The sequence below is a fragment of the Pongo pygmaeus genome, chromosome 5 (assembly GCF_028885625.2).
Source record: "Pongo pygmaeus isolate AG05252 chromosome 5, NHGRI_mPonPyg2-v2.0_pri, whole genome shotgun sequence".
Classification (NCBI taxonomy): Eukaryota; Metazoa; Chordata; class Mammalia; order Primates; family Hominidae; genus Pongo; species Pongo pygmaeus.
In genome coordinates, this window is record NC_072378.2 from 145,520,599 (window position 1) to 145,537,389 (window position 16,791).

The window sequence follows — 16,791 nt, forward strand, 5'->3', positions numbered from 1 at the left end:
CAGGGGATATGATGGCTTAGCTTGGGCTCAGAGGCCTGACATTCCTGTCTTCTTATATTAATAAGAAAAATAAAATGAAATAGTGGTAAAGTGTTGGGACAGTGAAAATTTTGGGGAGTGGTATGGAGAGATAATGGGCGATGTTTCTCAGGGCTGCATCAAGCGGGATTAGGGGTGGTGTGGGAACCTAGAGTGGGAGAGATTAAGCTGAAGGAAGATTTTGTGGTAAGGGGTGATGTTGTGGGGTTGTTAGAAGAAACATTTGTCATGTAGAATTATTGGTGATGGCCTGGATACGGTTTTGTATGAATTGAAAAACTAAATGGAATAAGAGAAGGAGAAAAACAGGTATAAAAGGTCTAAGAATTGGGAGGATTTAGGACATCTGATTAGAGAGTGCCTAAGGAGATTCAGCATAGTCCTGCCAGCAAAGATTATTTATTTACTTCAAGAGTTCAAGTGGCAGTTTGGGGATAGCACCAGGAGATATCAGCTGTGATGGCTTGGAGAAACAGTGTAAACTGGCAGTGTAAACAAGAGCACGGCATGTATGAGTAGTTGAGAACAGTGAATAGGAGTATGACTAGACAGAAGATAGTAGGGATGACAAGTTTTTTTGGGGCACAGTCTAAGTTGGTCTGGTGTCTGGAATGAGACTGGGGCTTAATAAAAAGGAGCATCTATACAGGAGCTCAAATGGGCTGTACCTTGTAGCATTCTGAGGACAGGTCTGACTTCTGAGAAGGGAAAGTGGTAAAAGTATTGTCCAGTCCTTTTTAAGTTGGTGGCTGAGCTTGGTGAGTTGTGTTTTTAAAAGACCTTTAATCCGTTCTACTTTTCCTGAAGACAGAGGACCATAAGGGATGTAAAAGTTTCATTGAATACTAAGAGCCTGAAAAACTGCTTGGCTGATTTGACTAATAAAAGCTGGTCTGTTATCAGACTGTATAGAGGGAGGAAGGCTAAACTGAGGAATTATGTCTGACAGAAGGGAAGAAATGACTGCAGTGGCCATCTCAGACCCTGTAGGAAAGGCCTCTACCTATCCAGTGAAAGTGTCTACTAAGCGGTATTTTAGTTTTCTGACTTGGAGCATGTTGAGTAATGCCAATTTGCCAGTCCTGGGCAGGGGCAAGTCCTCAAGCTAGATGTGTAGGGAAGGGAGGGGGCCTGAATAATACTTGAGGAGTAGTAGAATAGCAGATAGAATAGCAGATGGAACACTGAGAAGTTATTTCCTTGAGGATAGATTTCCACGATGGAAAGGAAATGAGAGGTTCTAAGAAGCTGGCTAGCGGCTTGTACTATAGCATAGCCTGCCTTTGCTGGTGTGTGGCAATTAGGCCTGGTGGAACTGCCATCAATAAATCAAGCGTGATCAGGGTAAGGAACAGGAAAGAAGGAAATATGGGGAAATGGGGTGAATGTCAGGTGGATCAGAGAGATACAGTCATGGGGGTCAGGTGTGGTATCAGGAATAATGTGGGAGGCTGGATTGAAGTCCAGGCCAGGAACAATGGTAATTGTGGGACTTAACAAAGAGAGTACAGCTGAAGGAGCCAGGGAGCAGAAAGTATATGAGTCAGGTATGAGGAAGAAAATAGATTTTGGAAGTTATGAGAAAGGTAGAGAGTGAGTTGAGCATAGTTTGTGATTTTTAGGGCCTCTAAAAGTATTAAAGCAGTGGCAGCCACTGCACGCAGACATGAGGGCTAGGCTAAAATGGTAAGGTCAAGTTGTTTGGACAGAAAGGCTACAGGGTGTGGTCCTGGCTTTTGTGTAAGAATTCTGACCGCACTAACCATGCCTAGGAAGGAAAGGAGTTGTTTTGTAAGGTTTGGGAGATTAATCGGACACGATCAGCAGGGAGAGCATGTGTGTTTTTATGAGAATTATGCTGAGATAGGTAACAGATGAGGATGAAATTTGGGCTTGACTGAAGTAATGGGGGCTATCTGTGAAGCCTTGCGGCAGTACAGCCCAGGTAATTTGCTGAGCCTAATAGATGTCAGGGTCAGTCTAAGTGAAAGCAAAGAGAGGCTGGGATGAAGGGTGCAAAGGAATAGTAAAGAAAGCATGCTTGAGATCCAGAACAGAATAATGGGTTGTAGAGGGAGGTATTGAGGATACGAGAGTATATGGTTTTGGCACCATGGGATGGATAGGCAAAACAATTTGGTTGATAAGGCGCAGATCCTGAACTAACCTGTAAGTCTTGTCTGGTTTTAGGACAGGTAAAACGGGGGAATTGTAAGGAGAGTTTATAGGCTTTAAAAGGCCATGCTGTAGCAGGCAAGTGATAACAGGCTTTAATCCTTTCAAAGCATGCTGCGGGATGGGATATTGGCATTGAGCGGGGTAAGGGTGATTAGGTTTTAATGAGATGGTAAGGGGTGCATGATCGGTCACCAAGGAGGGAGTAGAGGTATCTTATACTTGTGGGTTAAGGTGGGGGAATACAAGAGGAGGACGCAAAGGAGGCTTTGGATTGGGAAGAAGGGCGGCAATGAGATGTAGCTGTAATCCAGGAATAGTCAGGGAAGCAGATAATTTAGTTAAAGTGTCTCCACCTAATAAGGGAACTGGGCAGGTGGTGATAACTAAAAAGGAGTGCTTAAAAGAGTATTGTCTAAGTTGTCACCAGAGTTGGGGAGTTTTAAGAGGTTTAGAAGCCTGGCCGTCAATATGCACAACAGTTATGGAAGCAAGGGAAACAGGCCCTTGAAAATAAGGTAATGTGGAGTGAGTAGACTCCGTATTTATTAAGAAGGGTATGGACTTACCCTCCACTGTGAGAGGAGTGAGTAGCGTCCGTATTGATTAAGAAGGGGACGGACTTACCCTCCACTGTGAGTTACCCAAAGCTCGGCATCCGTGATGGTCTAGGGGGCTTCCGAGGTGATTAGGCAGCATCAGGTCAGTCTTCAGCCGCTAAGCCAAGAAGATCTGGGAAGGAGTCAGAGAGCCTTGGGCCAGAGTTCCAGGGGCTCTGGGAGTGGCTGGCCAGGTGAGTTGGACAGTCTGATTTCCAGTGGGGTCCTGCACAGATGGGACACGGCTTAGGAGGAATCCTGGGCTGCAGGCATTCCTTGGCCTGATGGCCAGATTTCTGGCACTTGTAGCAAGCTCCCGTGGGAGGAGGTTCTGGAGGAATGCCTGGCTGCTGTGGTTCAGGTGTTTGGAATTTCTTGTGTGCTTGAGATGTGACTGGGGTTTGTCTCACAGTGGAGGCAAGGAATTGCAACTTTTTTCTATTATTGTACACCTTGAAGACGCGGTTAATTAAATCCTGTTGTGGGGTTTGAGGGCCGGAATTTAATTTTTGGAGCTTTATTTAATGTCGGGAGCAGATTGGGTAATAAAATGTATATTGAGAATAAGACGGCCTTTTGACCTTTTCGGGTCTAGGGCTGTAAAGCATCTCAGGGTTGCTGCCAAATGAGCCATGAACTGGGCTGGGTTTTTATATTTGATGAAAAAGAGCCTAAATGCTATCTGATTTGGGATAAAGAAAAAGGAGCATTAACCTTGACTATGCCTTTAGCTCCAGCCACCTTTTTAAGAGTAAATTGCTGGGCAGGTGGGGGAGGGCTAGTCACGGAACGAAACTGTAAGCCAGACCAGGTGTGAGAAGGGGAGGCAATAAAAGGATTATAGGGTGGAGGAGCGGAGGCTGAGGAAGAATTGGGACCTAGCTCAGCCTGGCGAGGAGGGGAGAGGTCAGATGGGTCTGTAGAAAAGGAAGATTAGAAAGACTCAGCGACGCTTGGGGTTGGGACTGAGGGGACAGGTGGGAGGGAAAGAAGGAAGATTTGGGACAAGTTGCACTGGGCACAGAGACTAGGGAGGGACCGATGTGTAAAAGAATGCCTGGACATCAGGCATCTCAGACCGTTTGCCCATTTTACGACAAGAATTATTTAGATCTTGCATGATGGAAAAATTGAAAGTGCCATTTTCTGGCTATTTGGAACTACTGTCGAATTTGTATTGGTGTCAAGTGGCATTGCAGAAGAAAATAAGACGCTTAGATTTTAGGTCAGGTGAGAGTTGAAGAGGTTTTAAGTTCTTAAGAACACAGGCTAAGGGAGAAGAAGGAGGAATGGAGGGTGGAAGTTTGCCTATAGTGAAGGAGGCAAGTTTAAAGAAAAGGGAGAGTAGAGATACAGAGGGAAGCAGTTCAGGGGTTCTTACCCTCCAGAAAAGTGGGAAAGGGGTCGGGGCACAGAGATACAAGGTTGGGGCATGGAAATAAGGGATCAGGGTGCAGAGATATAAGAGGTTGGGGCATGGAAATAAGGGATCGGGGTGCAGGGATATAAGAGGTCTGAGTGTGGAAATAAGGGATTGGGGCACAGAGATACGAGGTTGGGGTACTTGCCCCTCCCCCAGAAAAGCGGGACTTGCCACTAAGGGTGAAGGATGAAGGCAGGCATCCCTGCATGGTCTGACACCTGTGAAACGTGGGTGAATAATCAGAGAGGCATCCCTGCAATGATTAAACACCAAGGGAAGGCTGCCTTCCCAGTCCGTGACCGGCGCTGGAGTTTTGGGTCCACAGATAAAATGTGTCTCCTTTGTCTCTACCAGAAAATGAAAGGAATTGAAATTAAGAGAAGGGAGAGATTGAAGAGTGGAGAGGAGAAAGTGGTTGAGGGATAGTGAGAGACATTGGAGAAGAGAGTAAGAAGAGGCCGCTTACCCGATTTAAAATCGGTGAGATGTTCCTTGGGCTGGTGGGTCTGAAGACCTGAGGTCGTAAGAGGATCTTTTTCACGGAGCAAAGAGCAGGCGGACAAGGGATTGATCTCCCAAGGGAGGTCCCCCGATCAGAGTCACGGCACCAAATTTCTTGTGCATCTGTGTGAAGAGACCACCAAACAGGCTTTGTGTGAGCAATAAAGCTTTTAATCACCTGGGTGCAGGTGGGCTGAGTCTGAAAAGAGAATCAGTGAAGGGAGATGGGGTGGGGCCATTTTATAGGATTTGGGTAGGTAAAGGAAAAAGGGGGGTTGTTCTCTGGCAGGCAGGAGTGGGGGTCACAAGGTACTCAGTGGGGGAGCTTTTGAGCCAAGATGAGCCAGGAGAAGGAATTTCACAAGACAGTGTCATCAGTTAAGGCAAGAACAGGCCATTTTCACTTCTTTTGTGGTGGAATGTCATTAGTTAAGGCAGGAACTGGCCATCTGGATGTGTACGTGCAGGTCACAGGGGATATGATGGCTTAGCTTGGGCTCAGAGGCCTGACAACCATGTACAGATGCCTTGTATGCAATTTTGCTAATATCTATCATGGCAATGAAGTAGGTATTGTCACCTTCCATGTTACAGATGAAGATTGTGAGGCTTATCATGACCAGAGCACTTGCCAGAACTCACATAGCTCATAAGTAGTAGATTTAGATTTGGGATATTAATTCTGTTTTTTTGTTTTGTTTTTTTCCTTTCACTGCAACCTCTGCCTCCCAGGTTCAAGCGATTCCCCTGCCTCAGCCTCCCAAGTAGCTGAGACTACAAGCATGCACTACCACACCTGGCTAATTTTTGTATTTTTAGTAGAGACGGGGTTTCACCATGTTGGCCAGGATGGTCTCAATCTCTTGACCTCATGACCCACCCACCTCGGCCAACCAAAGTGCTGTAATTATAGGTGTGAGCCACTGCGCCTGGCCATTAATTCTGTTTTTATATTATAAGCATCTTTCTTTCCAAGACCACAAATTTTGACTCAGTTTAGTGCTACTAAGATGTTTAGTTTTCACTGTGAGTGCTAAGATCTATTTTAGAAGGATGAACAATTTAAGGCTAATTCTAGAGCTTCCAAAGAAACTTTCCAAAGGGCTTTGCATTTCACAGTGGAAATTACTAATTAAATTTAGGACTAGATTCCCAGGGTGCCTGTAATTGTAAATTGTATCTCAGAGGCAAGCCCTGAGCTGTGGTCATCCTGGACTGGACTGGTTTTCCAAAAAGGCCCCTGGGAATGTAAAAATGGGTGGTGAAGCATTAGGAAAATACCTAGAATCAGGATGTAGGGCCTATGGAGGTCTTGAAACAGTTTTACAAAATCAGCTGAAAATGGGTCAGAACTCATAAATGCAACTAGATAAAACTTGTCCAAGCAGATTCAACTGCATTTGATTTTTTGGGTTGGGCTTTAGGTGGTGAATTATAAAAGACAACTAGTTTGTTCCAATATTTTCATTTACAGCTGCCATACAAATAAAGTGTGTTATGTTACTCTTGAAACATCCTAAAATAATCTTTTCTTTTCTAGAACCAGCGAACCAAACTTCTAAACTACCTTGGGGAACATGATGACAGTATGAGTGAAAATCGGGTTGTTGTATAAAAGCTGAGTTATTCTATTCAGAGATTTATCATTTATTCAGATATTTTTACAGTGTTTTTCTGCATTAAGGCACAAATAAAAGGGATAAAAAGACAAATGTTTTAAATGTCTAGTAGTAATGCTAAAAATAGCAGGAAAAAAAACCCACAATTAGATAGCTGAAGTTAAAAAAATAGCTGAAACTTCCTGTCCCAGCAGGGCACCTCAGGTGACAATGACATTGCCCTCTGAATGGCAGAAAGGGAGCTGGGCTGAATGAGACTGGCAGAATGTTAATAAGCCTCTGTAGATTCAGGCTTTCTATTTACTACAGTGACTCACCTTTGGTTCTGCAGAGGGGCAGAAATCCTCCAACTTGAAGGGCAGGGCTAGCCTTAGGCAAAATTGTGTAGTAGGTGAAGCTGGTGTTGGTTGTTCACCTTCTCTTTTCCACATTTCCCTTTCTCTCTCTAGGTGGCTGCTCCCAGATATCCCTTTCCTTATAGAGTTAGCTGTCTAATAAGATCCTTCAGTCAACAGAAACTTGAGTGTAATTCACCTCAGAACATTTTTTAAAAGGCAGGATTGAGGGTGGAGGTGTGAATGGCAGAAGAAACGACCTCAAAACAGAGCCCATTGCTGTAGTTTTTGAAGTGCCGATCACAGTTCATTAGTGGGCAAAGTATTGTTTTACAAAGCTTTTACTTTAGTTGTTGTTGTTGTTGTTGTTTTGTGTGTATACAGTGAGTGGCAATGAGAACTGTATCTCAAACTGTAGGTAAAGAACATTTGCAGTTTAAGGCTGTGTGGTTAACAACCTAAATTTGTGAGCCAGCATGCATTAGTTGAAACCCACTATGCAACTACGTTTTGTGACTTTGGGCAAGGTTTTTAAAAACCCATTTGTGACTTATATCCTAGTTTTAAATAGATATAATTCAGGGCCTTTCTTATTCCATTTGAGATGCTGTAACAAAATACCATAGACTGGGAGATTTATAAACAACAGAAATTTATTTCTCACAGTTCTGGAGGCTGGGAAATCCAAAATCAAGGCACCAGCAGATTCAATGTCTGATGGGGGCCTGCTTTGTGGTAACAGAAAGACTCTCCTTCCAGGATTCCCTTGACCTGGCAGAACCAAGACATTCCTACCCTCTCCAGGTGAAAAGGGTGAGAACCTGGGCTCAGAAATACCTGTAGCTATGCCCCTCTACCCCCATTTGGAAAAACTACTCTGAGAGAAACAAGTTGACTGCAGAGAGACATAAATGGAAGAGACTGGAAAACAGTCCTGAAACCAGTATCACTCCTGTTCTTTTCAGTTTGGTTTCATACTCTCTCTTCTTTTTTTAAACTTGTTAGTTTGACTTGGTTTTCTGTCCCTTGCAGCCAAGAAGACTTGTTAATGGGATATTTGTTTTAGACATGTAAAAAGTAAGGTAGAGTTTCCTCTTCAAAGACTTTCCTTCCCATCTAATTAGGAATAAATAGTAACTTCTTGTAGAAGAAAAATTTATTCAAAGACCTGTGCTAACATTCTTAAATATATGCTAGCCATAATAAAGAAATCAATGTACTTTATGTTCTTAGCTCCCACAGTTTAGCCTAAATATTTGCCCTGGCATGCTTATACTGGTCCAAGCAAGCATTAGGTCATCCTGTTCCTCTTCCTTATTTGAAGGTGTTTTTACCTTTCTCAGCATTCTACAAGTTACTTCCTCCTTCCTTTGTTCTCCTCTGCCTTTGCCTCTTTTAAAAAGTTCTAAGTTGCTAGCCACCAGGACAAATACAGAATATGAGGTCCCATTCCAGCCAGTGGAAACCAGACACAGCAGTAAGGTGGACGCGTCAAATTATAAATGACCCTGTCTCCTTTGTTTGGTGTACTCTCATGGCAAAACTGCTGGCGAGTGTACCCATTCTGCAGAAAGTAAAACAATGGCCTTGCTGAAGAAATTAATGTTCAAGTGCTATTTCTTTATGGCACCAAAGAACAAGCATTTCTGACAGACATCTTAGAATGGATGATTTTGCTGACCCTCCTCTTTCTTTCAAATGCAATTCATTGGCAAATTCTGTTGGCTCTTTCTTCAGTGAGTATCCAGGATTCTGCCACTTCTCACTACTTCCGGAATGACCACCATATTTCTAGTTACTATCACTTTCCCCTGGATTTTTGCCTCCTACCCAATCTCCCTTCTCTCACCTCTGCCCTGCTGTACTCTCCTGCCAACAGCTAGATCTCCCAACAGTTCTGGAAACTGAAACAGATCTAGAAAAGCTAGATCCTTTTACAACAGTCCCTTCTCCAATGGAAACACTCCAATGACTTTTTGTCTCACTCAGAATAAAATCCAAAGTCCCTGTCATGGACTTGAAAGCCCTTAGTGATCTGACCCCTCTTGATCCCTGACCTCATCTCCATTATTCTATCCCTTTCCCACTGAGTTTTATCCATACTGGTCTCTTGGATGTGCCTGGAACACACCAGATACCCACGCATCTTAGGACCTGAACTTCCTTTGCAGGGAAGACTCTTCTCCCAGTCAGCTGCATTCCACTCCCTACCTTCTTCAATCAGGTCTCTGCTTGAACATCACTTTATCAGAGATGCCTGTGCTGCCCAAACTAAAACAGCTCCTGCTCCCATTTCAATCTCCATTCTCCTTACTCTGTCTCATTTTCTGGTAACACTTACCAATATCTGTCATATTTAAAATGTATTTGTTTATTGTCTTTCTCCCATTAAGAAATCCCTAAGGGCAGTAATCTCAGCCATTGTGCTATATCATCAGCAGCTGAAACAGCTCCTGGCACCTAGGAGGACTCTGAATATTTTCAGCATAATGCATGTATGTGTGGGTGAGCAAATCCCTGACCTCACTCCAGAGAGAAATCAAGTTAAATGTACCTGGCTATGAAAGCAAGCAGGTGCAAACAGACATTCATCAGTTATTGCATATGGTACCTCAGATAAGCATTGGGAAACCCAGCCATTTGTGAACTGCATAAGTGTTGCTGGTCTCAGAAAACAGTTTCTCAGTCTCTCCTATGAAGACAGTGGGTAGGACATCAGCCAGCCAACCCAAGTGGTGCTAATAACACTGGTAACAACGATCATAAGTTCACATCCTTCTGTGAGCACTTACTCTACAGCCAGACACTCTTCTAAGTGCTTTGCGTTTGTTATCTGATTTAATAACCATAGCAGCCCCATGAGAAAGGTTCTGCTAGAGATGGAGTGTTTGTATCCCTTCAAAATCTTTATGTTGAAACATAATCTCCAATGTTTCAACATTGGGGCTTTGGGGAGGTGATTAGATCAAGAGGGTGGAGACCTCATGAATAGAATTTGTGTCCTTATAAAGGAGGCCCCAGAGACCTCTCTCATCCATTCTGCCACGTGAGGTTACAGCAAAAAGACAGCCATCTTACGAACCAGGAAGCAGGCTCCCCTCAGACTTTGAATCTGCTGGTGCCTTGATCTTGGACTTCCCAGCTTCTAGAACTGTGAGAAATAAGTTTCTGTTGTTTATAAACCTCCCAGTCTATGGTATTTTGTTATAGCATCCCAAATGAAGTAAGAAAAGCTCTGAATTAAGATTAGGAAATTGAGTCATAAATGGGCTTTAAAAAAACCTTTCCCAAAGTCACAAAACTTAGTTGCATACCTGGGTTTTTATATTACATGCTGGCTCTTATTGAGGGCATTCTAAGATAGCCCACCTCTGTCCATGGCCGCACTTTATCCCTTCAAATGAGAACACAGACCAGTAAAGAAGCTACCGACTTGCTGCCTGACACTCTGTGAATTTGGGGGACTTTCTGCTATTTGGACTGGTTAAGAGTGCAAAGGATGGGCAGCAGTAGGCACTAGCTTTCCTTTTCGGTGCTACAAACAGTCTAGGACAGGAAAAGAAATGGGCGTTTGCATTGAGAAGACATGACAATCAGCAAATGAGGCTTGACAGCTGAAACCAACCCCACTGAGATTGGTAAGGACTTTTCCTGTTTTTGAAACCCTTTCACAGTTTACTTGTTGTCTACAATAGTCCCTGAAAACAAATAAGGCAAGAAACTAGCTGCCACCCACCTCCTCTCCCCTCACCAGTCCTAAATGTTTGAAGTGAAGGAAAAGAAGATTCCGAGAGAATAAGTTATCAATCAAAGTCAGAAAGATATAAGATGTGAGAGCTTCAGGCTTGAGTTCCTCAATCTTCTTACCTGGACACAGTGCTCTTCCAAATTGCATACAAAAACATATTTGATTATCTGTATATTCTCTAAAGTAAAATGTCGATAATTCAGTTGTTTTTCTTAAGCAGCTTACCAGAATGTGGGATTGCTTTCTTTGACAAACAAAACAAAACAAAACAAAACACCAGGCAAAGAAAAAGATACCAGACAACTCTCAGGCTGAGAAATGCAAATTGCTGCAAAAATATATTGTAGGAACTATTTTAAGATACCTTGGACAAAAACATCAGCACCATAATTAATAATAAGGTTACAAAAAGAACAAAATGCTCTGTAAAAAACCAAACCAACCAACCAAACAACCAAACAATAACAATAACAACAGCAACACCCCAAACAAAAAATTCTGTAGCAAATGGAAAGGACAGACATTCTTTGATCTGAGCAGCCCTCTCTACAGAGCATGATGCCCTCAGCATTGCCTTTGGATGTCAAGGGCAGTGATCCTACCTGGTGAGACAGGTTAGTCATACAAACCAAATTTTTCATGAATGTTTGTGAAAATTCTCATTCAATTTTGCTCAAGGCAATTTCTGAACTGACAGCAATGATAGACACAGCTTCCAGAGCTTTGTTTTTCTGAAGTCTAGACAAAATATATGTATTTTAAAAAATACCATGCACAATTAATCTTCCTGTTGCAAATGGCTGTACAGTTCACAGGTTGAGAATCTGATTCTTTATGAGTAAAGAAGCTCTGAAATTTAATGTGAGCAATTCTCCTCAAGCCTTCATATTTCCTATCAGCTTGGTATTTGTTTCTTAATTCATTCACACTTTCACTCCTCTCTCACTTTAATTCACTAAACCATTTCATGAGTGCCTACTATGTACAAGGCTTAGGCTAGATTGGACAGGATTTCTGTCCTTGGGAAGTTTATAGTCTCATGGAGTATGAATGTTGTGGGTGGGTGAATTCTGTGGTCAGTGTTATTCATGTAGCAAGCCACTAAAATAAAACCTTCGCTATAAGCTTGGGTTGTAAACAACATATAGAATATTTTGTTAAGTAAGTCAGTGTCAGCCCACCCCTAAAATCCAGCCTTCTCCTTTTTGTAGTTTTCTTTTTTTCGGTAGTTTCATTTCCTCTCCAATTATGAGAACAATTAGCTTAAAGTAGACATTTATCTATTGTAAGCAATTCCAAATAGATTTTGGTCTGATCTTTCATCTGCTGCTGACAAACTCTGCCATTCAGGTGTAGATACTTTTGATGTAGATTTTACAGTTTCATATTTCATATTTATTTATTTGAGTGAGGTAATAATTGTTCCAAAATATTCATTTTAGAAAAATAAGGGCTTCATTTACATCTTGCCTCTTTTGCTTTCCCAAGACTTTCAGACTAATTTTCTAATCTCATTGCTTGTTCTTAAAACTCATAAAACAATATTCACTATTTGGAAGCTCTTTTCAAAAAGAGGCAGGGTAGAGGTAATGGGATTTTTTTTTTTTAATCTTAGATATTATGACTGGAAAAGTAAGCAAGAAAACTTAGGTGATGATACTGTATGATTCTCTCCTAATTAGTGTCCATCTGACTGACAGAGTTTTTTCTTTTGAATTTTAAAAGAGCAGTCAGTATTCAACTACTGCGACATCTACGTGGACTTTGGAAAAGCCACATTATTTTTTGGCTTATTTGAATTAACTCTGAGCCCAAAACCAACGCTGTTTTATTCTTCCTGCAGTGTAATTGGTGCATGAGCTAAAATTTTGAAGTTTACATGGCCTCTTTTATAATTATCCTGGCTGGTTACCTACATCCATATCATCAACATTTAGATCTTACCTACATAATTTAGAAGGTATAAAAAATATTCACAAACTTCATATTTAAGATCAAGGATTGATCCTTTTGTCTTAAAAATAAGTAAATTGCCTGGAATTGTTGTCATTATTTTGACCCAGAAAGGATATCTGTTGCTGACCACTTCCTCAAAATGGTATTTATCATTAGGATTATTGCTCATTTCATATTTGGGACGTGAATGATAACTGAGAAGTATCATATCTTTGAGGTTGTATATCATTGTGGTAGTTTGGTGTTATGACTCTGTGGCCCCATTTACCCATGTTGCAGTCATAACACAGGACAGGACAGAGTTTGTTTTTCTGATATACTGGCTCACTTGACATGTTCAAGCAACCTCTCAATTTCAGCCTTATTAGATAAGCACAGAATTTTTGCTACACACTCAATTCCACTTTAAACCCCTTCTGCCATTGTTCCTTCCCCTCCACCCAGTAACAATTTGTCTTCACCTCCTCTATGAATGCTGCTGTGCGACACTGCTCCAACTGTGAACTCTAAGGAAAAGCGGTGTCTACTGAAAAGCCCTGGGGTTAAAAAAAAAAAAAAGAAAGAAACTTAGAACTAGTACATACAGGGATCCACTCTGTAAGTCAGTCAAGTAAAATCTCTTCACACAAGATAAATGTATTCAAATTTAGAACCTAGATAGAGGGGCCTGGCTTTTCATACCAGATGTGAATGTGGGAACCAGAGGCCCTGTATTATTTTACCTGGTAACAAGATAAGTGGGGTGTGAGTCACCTGGGCACTGGCCTTGTCCTCTCACAGATGAATGGCATCCACGAAGGTGCTGAAACACATTCGTCGTATGTTGGTGGACACATCAACATTTAGGAATTGCTTTGAAGAACTTAGGGAAAAGTCCTCTTCTTTTTCTCAGAGCTGTAGGCTCTCAAATACACTTCAAGATTCATATCTAAATGCCACATGGAATATCTATCAACAGTTACCAACAACATATATTATGATGCCAGGCGGAGCTGCAGGTCTGTTGGTGATTCTCGACTGTCATCTGTGACTACGTCAATCTCGCAAGGTTACGTGCCGCCATATTTCCGAGAAGCAATGAGGGATATGTGTTTGAGATCCCTTTGAGCCTGGTTTATCTTCTATTTTGTATCATACAAGGTGACAAATTCTGCAAAATATTTTGAAACTGAGGTTTTTTGGGAGGAAATGTTTATTTGAAGCATATGGTTATAACACACATTTTAGGTATACGCATGTGTAATATGTATAATGTTTTCCTAGGGAAAATATTCAACACAATTTTTTCTTATGTGCGGAAAATCAAATGAAGAGTTTTAGGGATGCGGAGAGGTCTGAGATAAAACCTCATAAAGACAGAAGGAAATATAATTGTGTAGGAATATCTAGATAAATTAGCTGTTGACGAGTTTAGCTTCTCAGTAAAAAAAAAAAAAAAAAAAAAGTTTTCTTTGTTTTATCTCTTCCAACTTTTCCCCAAAAATCTTTCAATATCTATTTTTTAAAATGTTCCTCTGACAGTCTAGTTTGAAAAAAATAGTCAAACCTACAGAAAATTTGTAAAAATAGTACAATCAACACCCATTTGTCATTTACTTAGATTTACCAATTGTTAACATTTTGCCACATTTGCTTTCTCTCTGTCTCTCTGACTACTTGATTATACCTTTTAATGTTAGTTGCAGATAATCATGAAACTTTAGCCCTTGATATTTCAATAAATATCCTCTAAGAACAATAACTTTCTCTTACAAAACTATAATACAATGATCGAGTTGATATATTTAACATGATCAGTATTATTTAATTTATAGCCCATATTAACATTTACACATCAATCTCAATAATATTCTGTACAGTTTCTTTTTAATCCAAAATCCTATTTAAAATCATACATTGCATTTAGTTGTCCTGTTCAATATGCTAGCTAAGGCATTAGAGGAAATACCCTTAGGAAATACTTCTGTTTGACAGTGCCTTTAAAAAAACCTGCAAAGGAACCTCAATCCTTTCTAATAAAAAATGACCACCAGGTTTGCTTGCTCTCCACGTGAACAGTGCCCTTTGCTGCGCTGCCTGTTCTGTCTAGAGCTTTCTGGTAGCTCTCTATCTCATCGTCAACCTAATTAATCTTGCCATTAAGAAAAGGTACTTATCCTGTGTTTTATTTGTATAGGACTGTTATTTCCTCTGAGATGAGAAAGATCATATATAAATCTAGGCCAAAGGTTGGCAAACATTTTCTATAAAGAACTAGATAGTAACTATTTTAGATTTTGTGGGCCGAAAATTTTCTCTGCCACAACTACTAAACTCTGCTCTTGTAGCTTGAAAATAGCCAGGAGCAATATGTAAGTGAATGGGAATGGTTGTTTGCCAATAAAACTTCATATACAAAAGTAGTCATTGGGCCAGGGCGCGGTGACTTACCCCTGTAATCACAGCACTTTGGAAGGCCAAGGAGGGCAGATTATTTGAGGCCTGGAGTTCAAGAGCAGCCCGATGAACATGGCGAAACCCTGTCTCTACAAAAAATACAAAAATTAACTGAGCACAGTGATGCACATCTGTAATCCCAGTTACTCAGGAGGCTGAGGTGGAGAATTGCTTGAACGGAGTTTGCAGTGAACAGAGATGGCACCACTGCACTCCATCCTGGGCGACGGAGCAAGACTCTGTCTCAAAAGAAAAAAAAAAGCAGGCATTGGCCAGGATTTGGTCCCTGGACAATAATTTCCTCACCCCTCCTCTTGGCTCACCTAAGCTAATACATAAGTGGTAATAATTAAGGAATTATCCTTCTTGGACAACTTAATTTTTTGTTTTTATGTTAGCTGCAGCATTCTGGAGATAGTCTTTTTATAGATAAAAAGTTTTGCCTGAACCTTGGAAACTATGTAGCTTGACTTCAATATATTCAAAAACATAAGTTTAAGAAATTATTAAGAAACTCTCTGCAAAAGAGAAACAGTCTTTATAATAACAGACTATTCAAAGATTTTTATCCACATACAAGAAACAACAAAGTTAGAAAATTCGATTGGAAACCTCAAACTCACATTTTAAAACTGCTATTTTGACCTACCGATATGTATTTCAGGGATTGTAGCAGGTTATTGGGAAGTAGGCTTTAACCAGGGTGGGCAGGGGGTTTTCAGGAAACTGTAATGGTGCCAAAATATGGCCACATACTCTGTCTACACTGGAGACTGGTCTAGCTGGCCTGCCTGGCTGCTGTCTCTCTACTTGCTTAAATACACAATGGCATAAAATGTGCAGACAGGGCTGGCAGGTAACCCAGGGTTACCTTCTGATAAAGAAGAACTATTTCAGTGCTTTCAGTAGCTGAATGCCATTCTGCTTCTCTCATCCTTCTGTCCCAAACTTCTGCATTTGGTCGTGTGTACTACTAAATAGAAAAATAGTATCACATTATTTTTAAGTATAATTATTTAAACATAAAATTTAGCATCCATATAGAAAACGAGCACAAATCATAAGTTGCACTTACCTCAGTTAATTCTTCCTAAGTAAATATATCTATGTAAGCACTACTCAGATCAATAGATAAAGCATTACAAACACCCAGTAACTTAACTCATCATCCATCCCAGTTATCCCCTCCACCAAAGGAGACCACTATTGTGACTTCTTTTTTATAGATTACTTCTACCTATTTTTGAACTTACATAGTTGTATTTATGTAGTGTGTATTTTTTGGTGTCTGGCCTCTTTTCCTTGTGAGATTAAAACATTGTGTAGCAATAATTTATTCATCGTTGCCATAGAATATTCTATTATATGCATATTTCACATTTCACTTATTTATTCTCTGTTGATGGAAATGGAGTTGTTTCTAGATTTTGGCTTACACAGTTGATGCTGCTGTGAAGTGTTCATTCATGTCTGTTGGTCTTTTGGAGCACATAGTACACAGACGTGGAATTGCTGAGTTGTAGGTTCTATGTACATTCAGCTTTGACAGGTACTACCAGTTTTCCAAAGTAATTACACCAATTTATACCCCCAATATGTGTATGAGAGTTCCAGCAGTCCGTTTGAAATTAGACTGTTTTTCTTATTGGCCTCTAGAAAATCTGTATATTTTAGACACAAAAGTTTTTTAGGGTGTATATATTGCAAATACTTTCTCCTGTTCTATGACTTGCCATTCAGTTTCCTAATTGCATCTTTTGATGAGTAGATGATCTTGACCTTGATTTCAATAGCATTTAATTTATCAGTCTTTTTCTTTGTAGTTAGTGTTTCTTGTGCTTTGTTAAGACAACTCTGCTTATTTCAAAATAAAGAAGATATTCTTCTATGTTTGCTTTGGAATTTTTATCACTTTACCTTTTGTATTTCATTCTTCAGTCTACTTGGAAATAATATTTTT